Genomic DNA, 18,038 nt, shown 5'->3' on the forward strand with positions numbered 1-18,038 from the left:
TTAGCCGAGACCTTTCCATCTGCTTTTTGCAAACATTTTCTGCCAGCTGTGACAGCTGGTGGGCACAATTCTCATCCTCTATACACGTATATGGAGGGATTACATTCAAGACTCAAGCTTGTTCAACAAGCTTGAGAATTGAAATTCTATAAGAAGTGAGCCTTCCCTCCCTTTCCAAAGGTTCTAAAAATCTGAGATACAAGTTCTATATCTCTCTCTCTATATTTTACCTCTCTCTCTTGTTTTGCTCGTGTTTGTACTCAAAAATGTGATTTCTTCATACTATTGCACACAAACACCTACTAGAACACCATCCTTTGGTTGCTGAGGTCCTTAGGAGTTGGTTTTAGAGTTCTTGGAGTGGTTTAAGCTCAGAAAAGCTATTGGAGTTGTGTTCTTGAAGGTGTTCTTCAAGGGTGAGTCAACTACCTTTTAATCCCCCATTTTGGCTTAAACTCTTAGACCTACTTTCATATTGTTTTAAGCTTAACTCTATACTATAAAAAGTTTTGATTTTTCATGCTTGTGATGTTTGTTTAAGGTCACTTTTTGGTTGGGTGTTGTCTACCCCCTCTTAGACCTTATTTGGCCTTGTTTTGTGCCTTTCTTTTTGAGCTTTGGAACCATCTTATTTTGACCTTTCTACCACTGAAATCCAGAGGATTTTCAATGGTGGAAAGGTAGTTTTGGAGTCTTAAATAGGAGAGGGACACCCCCCTCTCCTTGTGTCTCATATGCTAGTATAAATGGCTCATAATGGTGGCATGTTTGCTTAGCTTGTTTTGGCTCCATTTCAGCAAGTATTTGGTGTTATTTTGCCATGATATGCCTTTGTTTTAAGTTGGTTTGATAGCATCTTGCATGTTTCATATACTTGTAGAACAATCTTGCATGCTAGCATAATATGCGTCATGTGTTTGGACCACAAATCTTGCATGTTTTGGCTCAACTCAAAGAAGCTTTCCCTCATGTTTTACTATGCTCTAGCTCTAATTTATATTGTCTTGGTCACGCATGCACTATTTTGTATAGCCTAAGTTCAATCTAGCTTGTTAGCTTTGAGTGTCCAAGTCATTGGCATGCATTTCTTATACCATTTTCATGATTTGGCATCATTTCATATGTGATTTTAGTCCATGTAGTGTAGCCATACACTTGCATTTGCCACCCTTTTGATGCTTTGAAGAGTTAGTGTAGCCATGATTTGGCATCATTTCATATGTGATTGAATCGGTTGTGACCCGATATGTTGTATATTGTGTAGGGTCAAGCGTAAGGGCAAATTCTGCTGCAGAACACTGTGAATAATATCTTAGTAAGGATATTTTGAAGTATGCTACTTTCTAAATGCTTACCTCTGAATAAGTTTCATAGAATTGCTACTTTGAATTGTGAACGAATGTTCGTTATGCCAATGATTGAATAAGGCTGTTGGAATAAGATATGATTTGATCTCAAGTATGAAATGTGCATAGACATAAATGATTGGGCCAAAGGTCGTTTGACATAAATGATTGGGCCAAAGGCCGTATGACATAAATGATTTGGCCAAAGGCCGTTTGACATAAATAATTAGGCCAAAGGCCGTTTGACATAAATGATTGGACCAAAGGCCATCTGACATAAATGATTGGGCCAAAGGCCATTTGATATAAATAATTGAGCCAAAGGCCATTTGACATGAATGAATTGGGCCCGAAGCCATTTGATAAGAATGAATTGGACCCGAGGCCGTTTGATATGTTTGGGCCTAAGGCCGTTTGATGAACTAGATAGAAACAAGAATGGGCCTAAGGCCATTTGATATGTCCGTTATGAATTCCATTCATGTAATTTCTTTATTTTGATATTATTCACTAGGCTTTCGCTCACTCTCATTTATGTACATGTAGGTGGGCAAAGAGAGGTCCAAACCCACCCTCAGTAAAGAATGTGAGAAGAAGTCAGTTTGAGGAGTCAGCCCGAATGTCTCACGCACGAAACTCTGTTTTTGTTCTTTTGTTTTTCTGTTAGTATTGGCTACATATTTTGTATAAGCCAATTATAATTCGACGCGTGGCAAAATAAGGGCAATACGGAAAAACTATTCAAGTTTTTGATCGCGATCGTACATGTGGCAGTTAGTATTGGTTCTTACAAGATCTGCGTAGCACTGGATCAACAAAAAGGTGCAAAGTGATGTGGCTTCAACTGTTACTCACATTCAAATTCAAAATCATGAGGGAAGCCTAACTGCAAGTGATGGCATAATGGAGCTAACTACAAGGCAACATGATCAGCGATCATGGAGGAACGATTCGACGGTTAGAAGTGCAGTTCGATGGTCATCCTTGAGAAGTATAAATAGCAGAGCAGGCCCCAGAAAAAGCCCCAGACTCAGATCCAAAAAACCAGTTTTATCAACTTTATTTTCTTTCCAATTTTTACATTTCATGTTCTTTACATTTCTGTACTTTAATTCTTGCACTGCACTTCGTTCATAGGAGTAGTTTCAAGTAGATTGTTACTGTAAACCTCTACAAGGCTGAATTGGATCATTGTAAGTCTTTCATTTTAATGAAATGCTTCAATTGTTCTTCATTTGATTGTTGTTTACTTAATTCTCCTAAATCAAGCCACCAGTAAAAGTCCTCTTCATTGAGGCTGAAAGAACTAAAACACAATCGTCTGATAATTGGTTGGCAATTAATTTTCTGTAAGGACTGATTGATCCTTGCTGGCACGCTCACAATTACAATAATGACCTTCGAAAGCCAAAAGCCCAACATATATTTTTGGCACGCTCAGTGGGACTAATTGAAATGGCTAGACGTAGGAGACAATGAGAAAATGAACGCTTGGAAGAAGGCGTAGAAGGAGAGGTAGAAATACCTAATCCAGAGGATAATATGATAACACATCCTGTAGAGAAACCAATTTTATAGAACCTATGGTCGAACAGACCAGCACTTCGGAACAAGTACCACATGTTCATAATATTGGACGAGGCCAAAGAATTGGACCATCCACTGTTCCATCTACTCAGCCAATGAATCCATGGAGTGGCCTAATAGATGCCATGGGACAGCAGTTAATGAACACGATGGAAAGATGGGCAACATCCTTTTTGGATCGGATGAATACCCATCAACCAACAAACATAAGACACATGGAGGAAATTTCAAATGTCCCTCAACAAAGATTGGCTAGAGATAAACAGCCTATGCAAATTAATGGACATTCTAATGGTCAAACTAGTAATCAGAACTACGAAAGACCATCACCTCAGTCTTGGTATGAACCTATTTCGAGGCCTATAGCAGGTCAAAATGCCTCAGTACTTAACAGTGAAGCCATGCAAATTGGTGGATCTGGCCCAGTACAAGAAAATGGCATAAGAATGGTTCCAAATCCCATGTTCGAAGCCATACCTGGCACAAGGGGGTTCACTAATCCTTTATTCGAATTTATACCCGGGGAGTTGGAAGGTTTTCCTACAGCTGAAAGAGACCAACACATGTTCCAACACCTTTCGCAGGTCTTTTCGCAGGACAGGCTCAAAGGGGTCACCCATACCCCCAACAGCAGCCAGTATCACAGGGACAACCAGTCACAAATATACCACCTTATGGACCAAGAGGACCCCAGGCACAAGGTTGTCCACCAAATCCTTTGTTTATTCCTCCAGTAATGGTTCAACAGGCACAAAATATGGTCCATAGGGACCAAATTATTGATATTGTTAGAGAGATGTGTAGACCAATGGCTCGAGGGGTTCAAACTCCTGTGTACAGAAAACCATATCCAGAATAGGTGGATAGGGTACATGAATACCCAAGAGGATTCAGGATACCAAACTTTGCCCTTTTTATGGGAATGGAAACCGGTCAACAGTGGAGCATATTGCTAGGTTTGCTGCTCAATGTGGTGAATTTACCAATAATGATTACATGAAGTTAAGATTGTTCCCGAATTCTCTTACAGGGGCAACCTTCGTATGGTATATTAACCTTACGCCTGGCTCCATTCAGACTTGACAACAAATGGAAAAGGCATTTCATGCCCAATTCTTCCAAACGGAGCTAGAAGTGTCCATGGCAGATTTGGCAAGGTTGAGCCAAGGCTTGATGAGGAAGGCTGCTCAATTTATTGCCAGATTTGAAAGAGCACGAAACAAATGTAGGGTCATCCTACCAGAGCCGGAATTCGTGAGATTGGCTCAAAATGGCTTAGAGTTTAGGCTTCGAAAGAAGTTTGACTCAACTGAGTTTAGAGACTTAGTGAAACTAACTTATAAGGTGTCTAGGTATCGAGCATTACTAGAGAAAGAACAAGATCGAAATAATGCATCATACAAGACATTATAGAGATCCTAATTATGAGATTGATGCAGCAAAGATTGTGGGGAAAGAACCTGTGATCTGTGAGGCATTAATTCATAAGGACACAACAGTTGACCAGCAGTTTAAAAAGAAAGACCTTCATAGGAAATACTCTTTCGATTTAACAAAGGCAGATGACATTTTTTATCATTTGCTTGCGGCCAACTTCCTTAAGTTACCAAAAGGAGTCAAAATTTCATCTCCAGATGAACTTAAAGGAAAAGTGTATTGTAAATGGCATAATTCTTGGTCTCACTCGACTAAAAACTATATTGTTTTTTGAGACAGGATCCAAGAACAAATTCAGAAAGAAAGTTTAAAATTTCCAGCTAAAGCAGAAAAGGCCATGGGGATCGACAGTAATCCATTCCCAGAAGTTGGAGAAAGTGCAGCTAATGTTGTTGTACCAGACTTCTAGAATTTTTCTTTGAAGGAATTGGAAGAGGTCAATATGCAAATGCATGTTGCCAGCCAGACTACTGTCAAGAAAGACACTAGAAGTTCCCCAGTTATTGGACAAGGCTCTACAGGTCAGGAAAAAGACTCTAATGAGGAAGCACTGGATGATGACTCTTTAGATGCAGCAGTTATTCAAAGAATGTGTCCCAAGTGTAGGTTGAGCTATAAGTGGCTGAAAGGGCTTCCAATTGATGGGAAACAATACTACAGGGATGTGCAAAGACGTCCTAAGCTAACCAGATCTCATAACAAAAGGTCATGTCCAACTAGTCCTAGGCAGCAGCCAATCATGGCTGGATCAGCAGCTACTAGAATGCAATCCAAGGGTAAGAGGCCTTTACATAAGTCCAGACCTCCCAACTATTACAGAATTGAAGGCAATCGTCCTGAAAGAAGGACTGAAGTAGGTTCAAGTTATGGGAGCAAAGCCAGAAATTGGCCCCCTAGACCAGCCTCACACAAGATGGAAGGTGGTCACCTTCATGGAAGGCCTGAATTAGGCCCAAAACAAGGAGTCAGGGCTAAGCAATGGCATTCACAGACAGCTTCGAAACTGGCTTCGAAGGAAGAAAGAGACAACTCAACGACTGAGTTAGTGGGTTTATGGGTACCTGGAGTCCCAGATTGGTTTGTCATGCAGAATAAACCTAGGGAGATACCTGCCCAAAGAAATGCTGTTAGAGATCAGGGTAAGATGGTTAAACCTCCCCTGGTGGCCCCAAATAATTGGGTGTTACTAAAGCATCCAAAAACATAGGAACCAAACATGGTCACAGTAATTTCTAGATCACAAAGGAGGAAGATCTAGTGTAGGTACACTCAGTACCAGAAAGACCTGAAAGAAAGTAGAGAAAGCTCTTCATTGGTCCAGACAAAAGGGCAGACAGAAGGAAAGAAAAATCCAAAGTCAGAACATAGTCCAAAATCAACTCTACAAGACAAAATGGGTTACAGCAGAGAACAGTTGGCCAAAGTTCACTCTGAACTAAAAGCCAAAGAGAGGTCCAATTTAGCAGGATTGGAGAAGGCTTTGATGGAGAGTGATAGCGAGACAGAGGGAGAAGTTGGCCTAGGCTAAAAAAAAGAAATGGTTGAGGAAGAAATGTTCGAAGCCTTCATGGCTGAACAGATATTTTTGGTTGAAAAGCTAGCAGAAGCAGACCATTCGAAGGAGTTTGTTAGTAGTGAAGTGCCAGAATGCAACATGGAAGATGCTTCTGAAGTAGTTGAACAAGGTGGCCAAGAGGATAAACAGGTACAACCAGCCATCCAATTTGGCTCGTTTCCTCCAGTATCAGTGAATATGGTACATATACTACCACATGAATTTCAAGCTGGAGATGAGAACCAAGAGGGTCAAGAAATTGACCCAATTCCAGTCTCTAAAGAAGACTCACAAGTGAGTATGGTGCAAGATGAATCTGAAATGGCTACCCCAATGGAAACTGAATACGAGAGTGAAGAAGAGGTGAGTATTAACCTCTCATATCCTTTTGAGTATCCCACAACATCTATGACACAGCATGTCAAGCCTTTGTATATCAAGGCCTTCTTCGATGGGATACAATTGAATCGAGTCTTGGTGGATAATGAGGCAGCAGTGAATTTACTTCCAAAATTTTCTTTGAGGAAACTAGGAAAATGAACCCCAGGTTAATCCCAACCAGCACAACCATTGCTGGCTTTGCTGGAGACAAACAGATGGCTCAGGGAATTTTGCCCATCAACCTGAGTGTGGGAACCAAGGACTACATGACGGCATTCTTCATTATCGACAGCAATGCTAAGTACAATGCTTTACTTGGTAGAGATTGGATTCACACTAACAAGTGTGTGTCTTCCTCTCTGCATCAGAAGATAATGATGGCCTTGGGCAATGGAGAGACAGAGGAAATCAATGCAGATCCTCAACCCTTCATAGCTTGTGCAGACTTCGCAAATGCCAAATTGTATATTGAATGAGTGACACCACTCAGTATACTGAGAAAACCTGATGGATCAGCCGAAGTGACGGCTGATGAAGAATTGGCGCACCTGAAGCACTTAGTCCAGGAAAGTGCTGATGAAGAGTTTGTCGTTAAAGATGACAATGATGCCTGGTTGTAGGCCAAGAGATGAAACCCGGGAGGCCAAATCTCTGGCTTTAATTAAGTTTTCAACATTGGACATACAGTCAATAGTCCAGAAAGTGCAAGAACAAGAGAAAGAAGCCATAATAATTGGTTGGAAGAATGAGCAGCAACAGGTCAGATGCTTGGCCTTGGATAAATACTATGCTTTGGATATTGAAATAGAAATCCAAGAGATACAGGAGGAGGATGCCTTGTGGACAGACTTTGTCTATGAGGAGAAGAGTAAGGATGTCAAACCAAAGAAACTGGGAGCAGAACAAAGCAAGGAGATTGCTTCGAAGTCAGAAGGAATCAAAGAAGGAGCATCAGTAAGTTCTCAGATACAAGACCCCTTAAAAGAAGTAAATCTAAGGGAAGGTTCTATACAACAGCCCACCTATATAAGTGCTTGGTTGAATGCTCTTGACAAGGACCAGTTGTTGGTTGTTTTGAAGAAATATAAAGATTGTTTTACATGGTCTTATAATGAACTACCAGGATTGGATAGATCATTAGTGGAACATAGGCTTCTTATGAGGCCTAATTTCAAGCCATACAAACAAAAACCAAGAAGAATGAGTGCAGAAATGATTCAGAAAGTTAAGGAGAAAATTCTTAGACTCCTCAAGGCAGGCTTTATGAGGACAACCAGGTACGTTGAGTGGCTATCCAATATTGTGTCTGTAGTTAAGAAGAATGGCAAGATGAGGGTATGCATCGATTTCAGAAGCTTGAATCTAGCAACTCCAAAAGATAAGTATCCTATGCCTATAGTGGATTTGTTGGTAGACAGTTCAGCAGGGCATCAAGTTTTATCAATGATGGATGGGCATTTTGGTTATAACCAAATCTGTATTGCAGAGGAGGGTATCCATAAAACAGCATTCAGATGTCCTGGGAATATTGGCACCTTCGAATGTGTCAAAATGCCATTTGGCCTGAAGAATGTTGGAGCTACATATCATAGGGCTATGAACACTATCTTTCATGACCTCATTGGAGGGTATTTAGAGTGTTATATTGATGATATTGTAGTGAAATCCCAATCCATGGAGGAACATTTGTTTCACCTAGAAGCAGCTTTCGAAAGAATAAGAAAGTTTAAATTGAAACTCAATCCTCTTAAATGTGCTTTTGGCGTATCATCTGGAAACTTCTTGGGCTATGTAGTACACAAGAAAGGAATACAGATTGACTAGAATAAAGCCAAAACCATCATTGAAGCCAGACCTCCATCAAGTAAGAAAGAATTACAAAAGTCCCTTGGACAGGTTAATTTCCTTCGAAGATTCATTTCTAATGCTGCAGGGAAAACTAAAGTATTTTCTTCCTTGTTAAGGCTAAAAGATGAAGAGGAGTTTGTGTGGATAGCAGAGCATCAAACTGCTTTCGAAGGAATCAAAGCCTACTTGGCCAACCCTCGAGTGCTGATGCCACCAAAGGGTGATAAGCCCTTGAAATTGTATATAGCCGCAGCAGAGGATTCATTGGGAGCTTTCTTAGGCCAAGAAACTGAAGAAGGCAAGGAGCAAGCTGTTTATTACCTTAGTGGGTTTCTAAATTCTTGTGAATGTAAATACTCAGTTGTAGAAAAACTGTGCCTTGCATTGTATTTTGCTGCAATGAAATTAAGATACTATCTTTTGCCTACAACTGTCTTGGTAATTGCAACCACAGATTTGGTTAAATATATGTTATCTAGACCCATGTTGAGGGGAAGAATTGGCAAATGGATACTAGCTTTATCAAAATTTCATCTAGAATGTCCCCCAAAAAGCAGTAAAAGGACAAGTTTTAGCTAATTTTTTGGCAGACCATCCTGTCAAACGGAAAGCCAAGAGATAATGGAACTTGGTATGGCTAGTATTGAACCATGGCAAATATGGTTCGATGGATCAAAAGCCAATGGTCTAATTTGAATTGATGTAGTAATTAATACGCAAAGGGACATAAGCCAAACAACATATCAGAAATTAATACCACCCTTAAATAAAAGGAATGTAGTCCTGGAAGTCAATCATAATGACTTACAAGAACAAGATTGGAGGCATCCAATAATGCAGTATCTGGCTGGCCCATCTTCGAAGGCCAGCAGAAAAATTAAATTGCAGTCTATGCAATACATAATGTATGGTAATGCTCTCTACAAAAGAGGGGGAGATGGGTTATTGTTGGAATGTTTAGGCCCAAAGGAAGCATTGACAACTATGGCTGAGGTTCATGATGGCATCTGTGGTGCTCATCAGCCCGGTGTGAAGATGAGATGGCTGCTTCGAAGGCATTCCTACTATTGGCCAACTATCCTTAAAGACTGCATAGAATATGCAAGAGGTTGCCAGGCATGCCAAAAGCATGGCACAATAAGGCACGTGCCCATAACTGACCTGCATGCAGTTGTGAAGCCTTGGCCATTTAGATGATGAGCCATGGATATGATGGGAAAAATACACCCACCCTCTTCAAAGCATCATTGCTTCATCTTAGTGGCCACTGATTACTTCACCAAGTGGGTCAAAGCTAAGCCATACAAGGCTGTAGACCAGACTGAAGTCATTGGATTCATTAAGGATTTAATCCATAGATTTGGCATCCCACAAACTATAACTGTTGATAATGGGACTGTATTTGATGGGAAAATGGTAAAGTCTTTTGTGGCAGAGTTTGGAATTAACCTTGTTAATTCCACCCCCTATTATGCACAAGTCAATGGTCAAGCTAAATCATCCAATAAGTCTTTGAAAAAAGGAATACAGAAAGTTATGGAAGACAATCTTAGGGATTGGCATAACTTATTGTTGGATGTATTGTGGGCTTATAGAACCTCTCCAAGGTCAAGTACAGGAATCACTCCTTATGCCTTAGTATATGGGCATGATGCAGTGCTACCTGTGGAAATTAATGTTAAGTCCTTGAGGGTGAGATGCCAAGACCAGTTAGATCTTGAACAATACCATCAGAGTATGTGCTTGGAGTTAGAAAGTATAGATGAAGCTATAATTCTGGCATTAAATAGCATTCTTTTCTAAAATAAGAAAGCAGCCAAAAACTATAATAAGAAAGTCAAACACATTGGCTTTGATGAAGGTGATTTGGTATGGAAGACAATACTCCCAATAGGGATTAAAAGCCATAAGTTTGGCAAATGATCACCTAACTGGGAAGGGCCATATCAAGTTCATAGAGTCCTGTCTTTTGGAGCATACCATTTGAGAAATTTGAAAGGGTATGTACATCCTAAAAAGATTAATGGCAGATATTTGAAGCCTTATTTTCCAACCGTATAGGAAACACAAGGAATAGAATAAGTGCTAAATAAAAGAACATGAGAACACTTCAATGATAAATAAGAATTTATTTCATAAAGAGTCAAATACATGTAGCCATAGATTGGCCCAAAAGTCAATACAGTGTTTAAATTGTTCTTTTACAATAGATGCTCTATTCTTGAGGGATGGAAACAATTGAATGGCTTTAATCATTTCTTGCTTTCGATCAACTAGCTCTTGATTAGTGATTTGCAGCTTGGTAGTAGTCCGGTTTAAAGCTTGGTTAACTGTTGATAATTCATCTTCAAGTTGAGCCTTCTTTTCCAAAAATTGAGCTTGAAATTGAGAGACAGAGGAATGTTGGTCTTTCAGTTCTAATACTTCAGCATGAACTTTAGAAACAAAACTCTGATCTCTCAGCAACTTCTCCTCTGCAGCCTTAGCAACATGACAGATGTTGATGTAAAAATCTATGGTGGCTGTTGCCTGAGATAAATGACTTGAAATAGTCATGCCAGATTGTTCAATAATCTTGCAGCACTGCAGGAAGCCATTTTTGATTATAGGCCTCTGTAAGGCTTCGAAAGGGATCCTCAAGAAGGATGTCAGCAGCTCCAGGCAGCTATCTAAGTCTATCGAAGGTGGGGAAGTCTTACTACTGTTGGAAGAGCTCTCAAAAATTTTTAGCAGAGAATCAGACAGAACGAATGGCTCAGTCTCATTGCTAGCCATTGGAGAGGTGGAAGATATGTTGAAGAGACTAGCTACTTTAGCTTCGAAGATGTCCACTTCATCCGTGGACATGAAAGGTGCAGAAAGAGCTTTGGTGGAAGGAAGAAAAGACTGCATAGGAATCGGAGAAGAAGGTGGAGTATGCTTAGCAGTCTCTATAGTTTTTGCTATCAGTTGGTCAAGAGAAGAAGGACTGGAGCTAGGCAAAGGTAATGGATGATGGATTGGAGAGCTACCAGTACCCTCAATGTGAGAGTTAGCTACCATCAAAGATGAAGTGGCAGCTGGAATTTCCTTAGGAAGAGGAGGAGAAACAGTGCTCGAAGGGAATCAAATTGAGTAAAATCAAAAGACAAATGAGGGATGTATGGAGTTAAGCCAAAGGGAAATGGAGCAGGAATACTTGGCCTCAAGAAGGGTATGGAAAATATAGGGCCAGGAAGTGGGAGAATTATTTGAATGGGCTCCACATCTTGAGGTTGTTCAACTTCGACTGAAACTGATGGAGTCCTTATAGGAAGAATAGGCAAAGTAGTTGTGGCTGTAAAAGAAGAAATACAAAACAATGTCAAGTCTCAGCATTGAGAATTTGAGAAAGATGAATAAAAGTACAAAGGAGCTTACTGGTTTCAGAAGTATTGGCTGTGATTGGGAAGCTGCGAAGAGTATAATGCCCAGCAGCTTGCTGTTTCCTTGCAACCTCTTTCTAGAGTGCATCAGCGGCGGCAGCTTCATCCCTGAGCATTTGTTGTTGCTTCCTCTTCTCAGCCCTTTGGAATACAATAAGCTCTTTGGAATGCTCTGCTTACACTGCTTTAGCAGATGCTTCGTAGATAGGATCTCCAGTGAAGTCAGCAAGAGAGACAGTCACCTTCTTTCTTCTTTTTAAGGGTGTTTCTTGCTCTTGTTCTTCCCCTTCTTCTTCTGCTGCCTGAACCCCAGGTGCTTCCTCTTCAGGATCAAGTAAAAGTTTCATTTTCTTTTGTTGCTGTTTGCTCCTGAGAAGATTTAAAACTTGGGCCTTTTGGGGAGAATCTCCCTGTGAAGCACCCGCACCACCTTCAAAAAGAAGAACTAGAGGTAAGGCTAAAAGCATTACAAAGAAGAAGAAGAGAAAAGAAACAAGAGTATATACCTTTCTTCAAGGCAGCTCGAGTAACTCTAAGAGGAGTTAAAGCAGTACGAATAGACTGTGTAATGGCAGGCACAGGAACTGAAGTGGTAGGAGCAGTGGAAGAGGTGATAACTCCAGCTCCTTTGGGCTTGGCTTGGGACACATCCAGCACCATTAATAGATCTTGAGAAGGAATGGCCAAGTATACCTCCATATTGGTCACCCACCAGTTTTGGTACCTTTTCAATAGGATACCTTGAGGAATGAAAGGGATATACTCAAACTCAATCAAGTCCTATATAAATTTAGAAGTTTCTTCTTCTAGTATGGATCTTCGAACCTTTAAATCTCTGCTGGTAAGACTTAAATTGGTCTGGTTGCAGAGAGGTATTAGGACCCCTTGTGAGAAACCAAATTGCCTAGCAAATTGAGCAGGACAATAGGGCTTAGCAATGCACTTGTAAGCTCTGGGGTTCATAGTTCCAATGAATAACTCTCTGGGGATCAGAATAGAGGCCCATATGTTCTTGTGATGAGGTGAAGAACAGAACCTATAACTTAGAAAGTTTTTCAACCAAGATGGGCCAATGGTAATAGGTTCGAAGGGACGAAAGTTGTAAAAAGGAAGGGAAGCTGGAAGTTGGTGGAAGAAAAAGAAGTAAAAAGCAAAGGTGGAAGGATAGAGTGAAGCATTGGCTAGCCTCATGCCATGAGTAGTAGGGTTTGGCTCAAAAAATTCAAGGCATTTAGACTGTAGCTCAGTAAAATAAGCAAAAAGCCAAAGCTGAAGTATCCAAAATGGATCCCATTGATTGGCATCCAAGGGTTTCTCACAAAAAAGAGAACAGGCTCTATATACGTGACCTAGAACGTATGGAGCTAAGGCCACCTTTTTCTGTAAAACAAGGGCTTTGGCAAGAGGGGCGAATTCAGGCATAATTCTTTGAGATGAGGTGTAGAAAAGGAATTTGCAAAGCCAATATAGTATGAAAAAAAAGAATTCCCTATCAGTCACAGGGCCCTCCCTTTTATTCTAAGCCTTGACAAAGTCACTATAGGATGAGTTAAGAGAAGGGAGGGAAAAAGGGGTTGGTAGGTCAGGATAATTTGGTCCAAAGGGGGTTCCAATGGGGGATAATCCTAATAAATGATAGATATCAAGAACAGTAGGGGCCATCATCCCACATCTGAATTGGAAAAAATTAAAGGCAGAATTCCAAAAGCAAAGGGCAGCAGGTATTAAGAACTGGGTCCTCTGAGATAGTGAACCTGGATAATTGGAAGGCATCGAAAAGTCAGAGCCCTTGAAGGTCCAGAGTCCTATCAGGGACAACCCGATCATACCATTCTTGCCACTCTGGTCTCACCGTGGGCCAGCAGTGATGGGGGCGATTCATTCTCCAACTTCCCCAGACAAGACCACCTTCGTAAAGGAGACAATGGTCTTCTAGACGTGGATATAGAGCTGGGAGCTCAATAAGAATCTCTTTGAAGATGGGCCCAAGCACATACTCTTGCTGCTCATGACGGCGGGGAATGAAAATGCGTCCGTCAATGGCGCTTTTCTCACCAGCCTTATACTTCTCACACTCTTCGGCAATAATCCTTTTCAAGGTTATAGACGGGCTCGCACGCTCTACGACTGGTATTTTCAACGAAGAAAAAGCCATTGATAGAAAGCTTTCTCAGAGGACAAAGTTGGAAAGAGAATAGAGAGAAGTGGAAGGTCGGTAGAGATAAAGGGTTTGTGCGATAGACAAATAGGTGAATTTCAAGCATGAAATAAAAGGGTTTTAAAACTTTTGTGTCTGAAAATATACCCGGTCGTGTGACACGGACGGAATTCACAAAAAGTACTAAAAATACGGATGCGAAAGGTTTCCCTCAATGTTGATAGTTTTTGGAGAGAAACATATCTCAAATACTGATATCAGCTTCGAAATACACCATTTGGCTTCGAAGCCAAATTTTGGCGCCAAAGTCAAATAACAACGGCTTCGAAACTGAGAAACCGGCTTCGAAGCACATGCCACACCTAAGGATGTAAGGATGCTCAAGTATTTGTTTACCTCAACAGGATTGAAAGCCTGTTTTAGGGTTTCTTAGTGAGAGTAAATCCTTCGAAGCAAACTTGAGATCCCTTAAGGATGTGAATTGTTGTTCAAAGTATCAAAACCAATAGTTGGTTTGACAATATACAGAAAAGATTGCTTTTTCGGATTAAAACAGTGCAACCCTCGAGGGGGGCTTCCATATTTTTGAAAGTATGGGCTGTTGTTTGAAACAAAAATGGTGAATTTAAAATTAATTGATCGTACTAACCATGACCATATGTTGGATATGATTAAAACAAGCTTTAAGGGGCAAGGTTGTTAAATTCGAAGCACTGATTCTGAATGGAAACTAGCAAAAGTTGTCAACTGTATTCCATGAATTGGAAAAATTCATGTTGGTTTTTCAGTGTTTCATTTGAGATGATTGAATCCAGATTCGAAGGATGAGATTGTGGATTTCGAAGCCCTAAATTTTCTTATAAAGACGAACAGAGATAAAGTCAAACCATGCCAAACAAAGAGAAAAGTCTTAGCTATATTGAAGCGAAAGCTATTACATCAAAAGGCCCTCCTTGGGTACAAATTCAAGTTCATAAAAGTAAGGAATAGAATAAATAACAAGATCATGGAATTTAGTCCTGCTATGGTCAATAAATTTCTGTTCTTTTTTTATTCTATCTTCTACTTTCTTCGGGCGTGGCTGCTGAAGTTGATGTGCTCTTACTTGATAAAAGAGTTCTTCAGCCTTTATTTCGAACGCTGTTTCTTTTAACCCTTGTTCCAGTTCGTCCATATCCAAGTCATCCCAATACGCAGAGTCTTTATTCTTGAAGTCATCGTATTCTTCGATGAGGTTCTCTGCGTCGTACTGGGTATGAACTCGAAGGGATGAAAGTTGGTTCAAAGATGGGGTGGTGGCCACAGAAGTTCGATAGAGAAGCAACGGGAGTTGGTCCAAAAACATTTAGAGTTCTGCTTGGGCGATGGGGTTGAGGACGTGACCCCGAGTCATAATATCACAAGCCCATTGAAGGTTCTTGAGAGAAACATCGTCTTCAAGAACATTGAAAGGCAAGTGAGAAAAGGCCGCAAGCAAAAGTTGGGCTTGCTTTTGCTGTGCTGGAGTAGGGGAAGGTGGAGGCTTATAAGGAGGAAAAACCTTGTCCACAGAGAGGGTAAGCCTCAGTCTCTCTGTCCAGCAAGGATTTTGTGGAGGAGGAGGTATAGAGGTTTCCATTTCGAAAGAATGAGGAAACTAAGGGGCATTAACACAATCAAGCTAGTCAGAAGAGCAAAGCCTCACCTTCTGGGCTAAGAACGATGGGTTATACCCTTGTGCCTCTTCTGGGCGTCGGGTAGCTTGTACTATCTTTGTAGGCATGGAGGATATGTACCATGCTACAAGCAGATTGTCCTCTAAACTACGTCAGCGGTCAATGGGCACGTAAGGATAAACCACCGAACTTCGAGCATCAGAAGGGAATTCTAGGAGATCAGTGAACTCGACAAAGTGATGATTAACTCGCTCCCTTAACTCACATGCATCAGGTTCCAACCAGCTTCTCCAACCAGAAGACCCAGAGGAAGAAGAATCCACAGCCTCATCACATGCAGAAGATTGTGGATTAGAAGAAGAACTTCCCATGTCCATATTTGCAAATTTCTGAATCAAAGGATTATGGACAATGTGTTCGTAGTCCAAAGGTTGATAATTTACAAAAACTTCCATAACTTGAATATAGAAAAGTGGGGAAAGGTGGCTAATCAATGCATGAAGGTTCTTTCGAGGAAGAACAGCATCATCACTCTTCGTATACTCGATCAATAGAAGAGAAAATTGGTTTGGCCATAAAAGATGTATCGTTCTGTTCGAATACTAAGGTGGTGGAGATGTTCAAAAGATTCAAAGAGAATTTAATGCAAATGATGAATGACGGTTGCATCTCTAGAAGAATGCAAAGCCCATGCACGTTCTAAGACGTGGATAACAGACCTTGATCCACTAATATCACCAAGTATTGGGTATATTAGTGCGGGGGGTAATGTTGGCTACATATTTTGTATAAGCCAATTACAATTCGACGCATGGCAAAATAAGGGCAATACGAGAAGACTATTCAAGTTTTCGATCGCGATCGTACACATGGCAGTTAGTATTGGTTCTTACAAGATCTGCGTAGCACTGGATCAGCAAAAAGATGCAAAGTGATGTGGTTTCAACGGTTACTCACATTCAAAATCAAAATCAGGAGGGAAACCTAACTGCAAGTGATAGCATAGTGGAGCTAACTATAAGACAACATGATCAGCGATCATGGAGGAACGATTCGACCGTTAGAAGTGCAGTTCGATGGTCTTCCTTGAGAAGTATAAATAGCAGAGAAGGCCCCAGAAAAAACCCCAAACTCATATCCAAAAACCAGTTTTATCAACTTTATTTCCTTTTTAGTTTTTACATTTCCTGTTCTTTACATTTCTGTACTTTAATTCCTGCACTGCACTTCGTTCATAGGAATAGTTTCAAGTAAATTGTTGCTGTAAACCTCTACGAGGCAGAATTGGATCATTGTAAGTCTTTCATTTTAATGAAATGCTTCAATTGTTCTTCATTTGATTGTTGTTTACTTAATTCTCCTAAATCAAGCCACCAGTAAAAGTCCTCTTCATTAAGGCTGAAAGAACTAAAACACAATCGTCTGATAATTGGTTGGCAATTAATTTTCTGTAAGGACTGATTGATCCTTACTGGCACGCTCACAATTACAATAATAACCTTCGAAAGCCAAAAAGCCAACAGTTACTCTTTTGCTATCTCGGTGAATACGTTGTATCACCTATGTACATAAACTTTTGTTTGGCTGACTATATGTTTGAAGTTCCTGGATGTACAAGATGTTAATTATGCCTATATGTGTGAGTTATTATGATATGTTTTTGAAATAATTTCGTTATGCCATATAAGCACGACTTATTGGACAAAATTTTAAGTCTGCTTCCGTTTAGCCCCATTATTGTTATAAACAATGTCTAATTTTGTTTGAAGTCGTAGGTAATCGCATGATTACTGGCCAGTTATGACCTTAATTCATAGGGGCAGGTTCGGGTCATGACACAAGATCATAGCCAAGTTTTGAAGACCCGAAGACCACTAACTGAAGAATTCAAGACAATTGTTGCAATAGCCCGTTCCATCAGGTGTATCATTTCAATGATCTAAATAATTCATTTTACAAAGTTTTTCGTGTATATTATCAATGGAAAAAAATACGTTGATCCAATAATCATAACATTTTCATTTTGTCGCATTTTTTATCAAAAAATGGATGACAAATACTTTCTTAAAAATAAACCATCTATTTTTTTTTAGACAAATGCAATAAAATGAAAAAGTTATAATTATCGAATTGACCAAGTTTTTTTCACGTATGACAATGAACGACTCATATGATAGAAACGGGACCCGCAATAAGCCCTAAGGCTCAAACAATTTTCTCAAATTCATATTTGAATTTGAAAGGACAATCCTATAATTTTATATATCCACCCTAAGCTATGACTTTCAATGTACCAAAAAATAAATAAATAAAGAAGGGCTTGTTTTTTTTATATTCGCTTATGGTAGGGGTATCCGCGGTTCGGTTTGGGACGGTTTGCGGTTCGGTTTGGACCCGCCTGCATATATGCGATTTGAGGAAAAGTCAACCCGCAACCGCCCGCAATGCGGTTTGCGATTTGTGCGGATAGGGTTCGCGGTTGCACGGGCAGTTGCGGGCGGTTTGCGGATTGAACTTTTTTTCAAAATTTTTTTGTTAAACCCTTTTTTTCCCCCATTTTTTATCAATATTTCTTTTAGACCTTTTTCCTCCCATTTTCTAAAATACTCTAACATTAATAATTAATGAATTAAAACTTATAAAAAAGACTTATAAAATAAAAAACAC

Source organism: Camellia sinensis, chromosome 5 (genome assembly GCF_055761805.1).
Source record: "Camellia sinensis isolate YWXY chromosome 5, ASM5576180v1, whole genome shotgun sequence".
In the NCBI taxonomy this organism is placed as follows: Eukaryota; Viridiplantae; Streptophyta; class Magnoliopsida; order Ericales; family Theaceae; genus Camellia; species Camellia sinensis.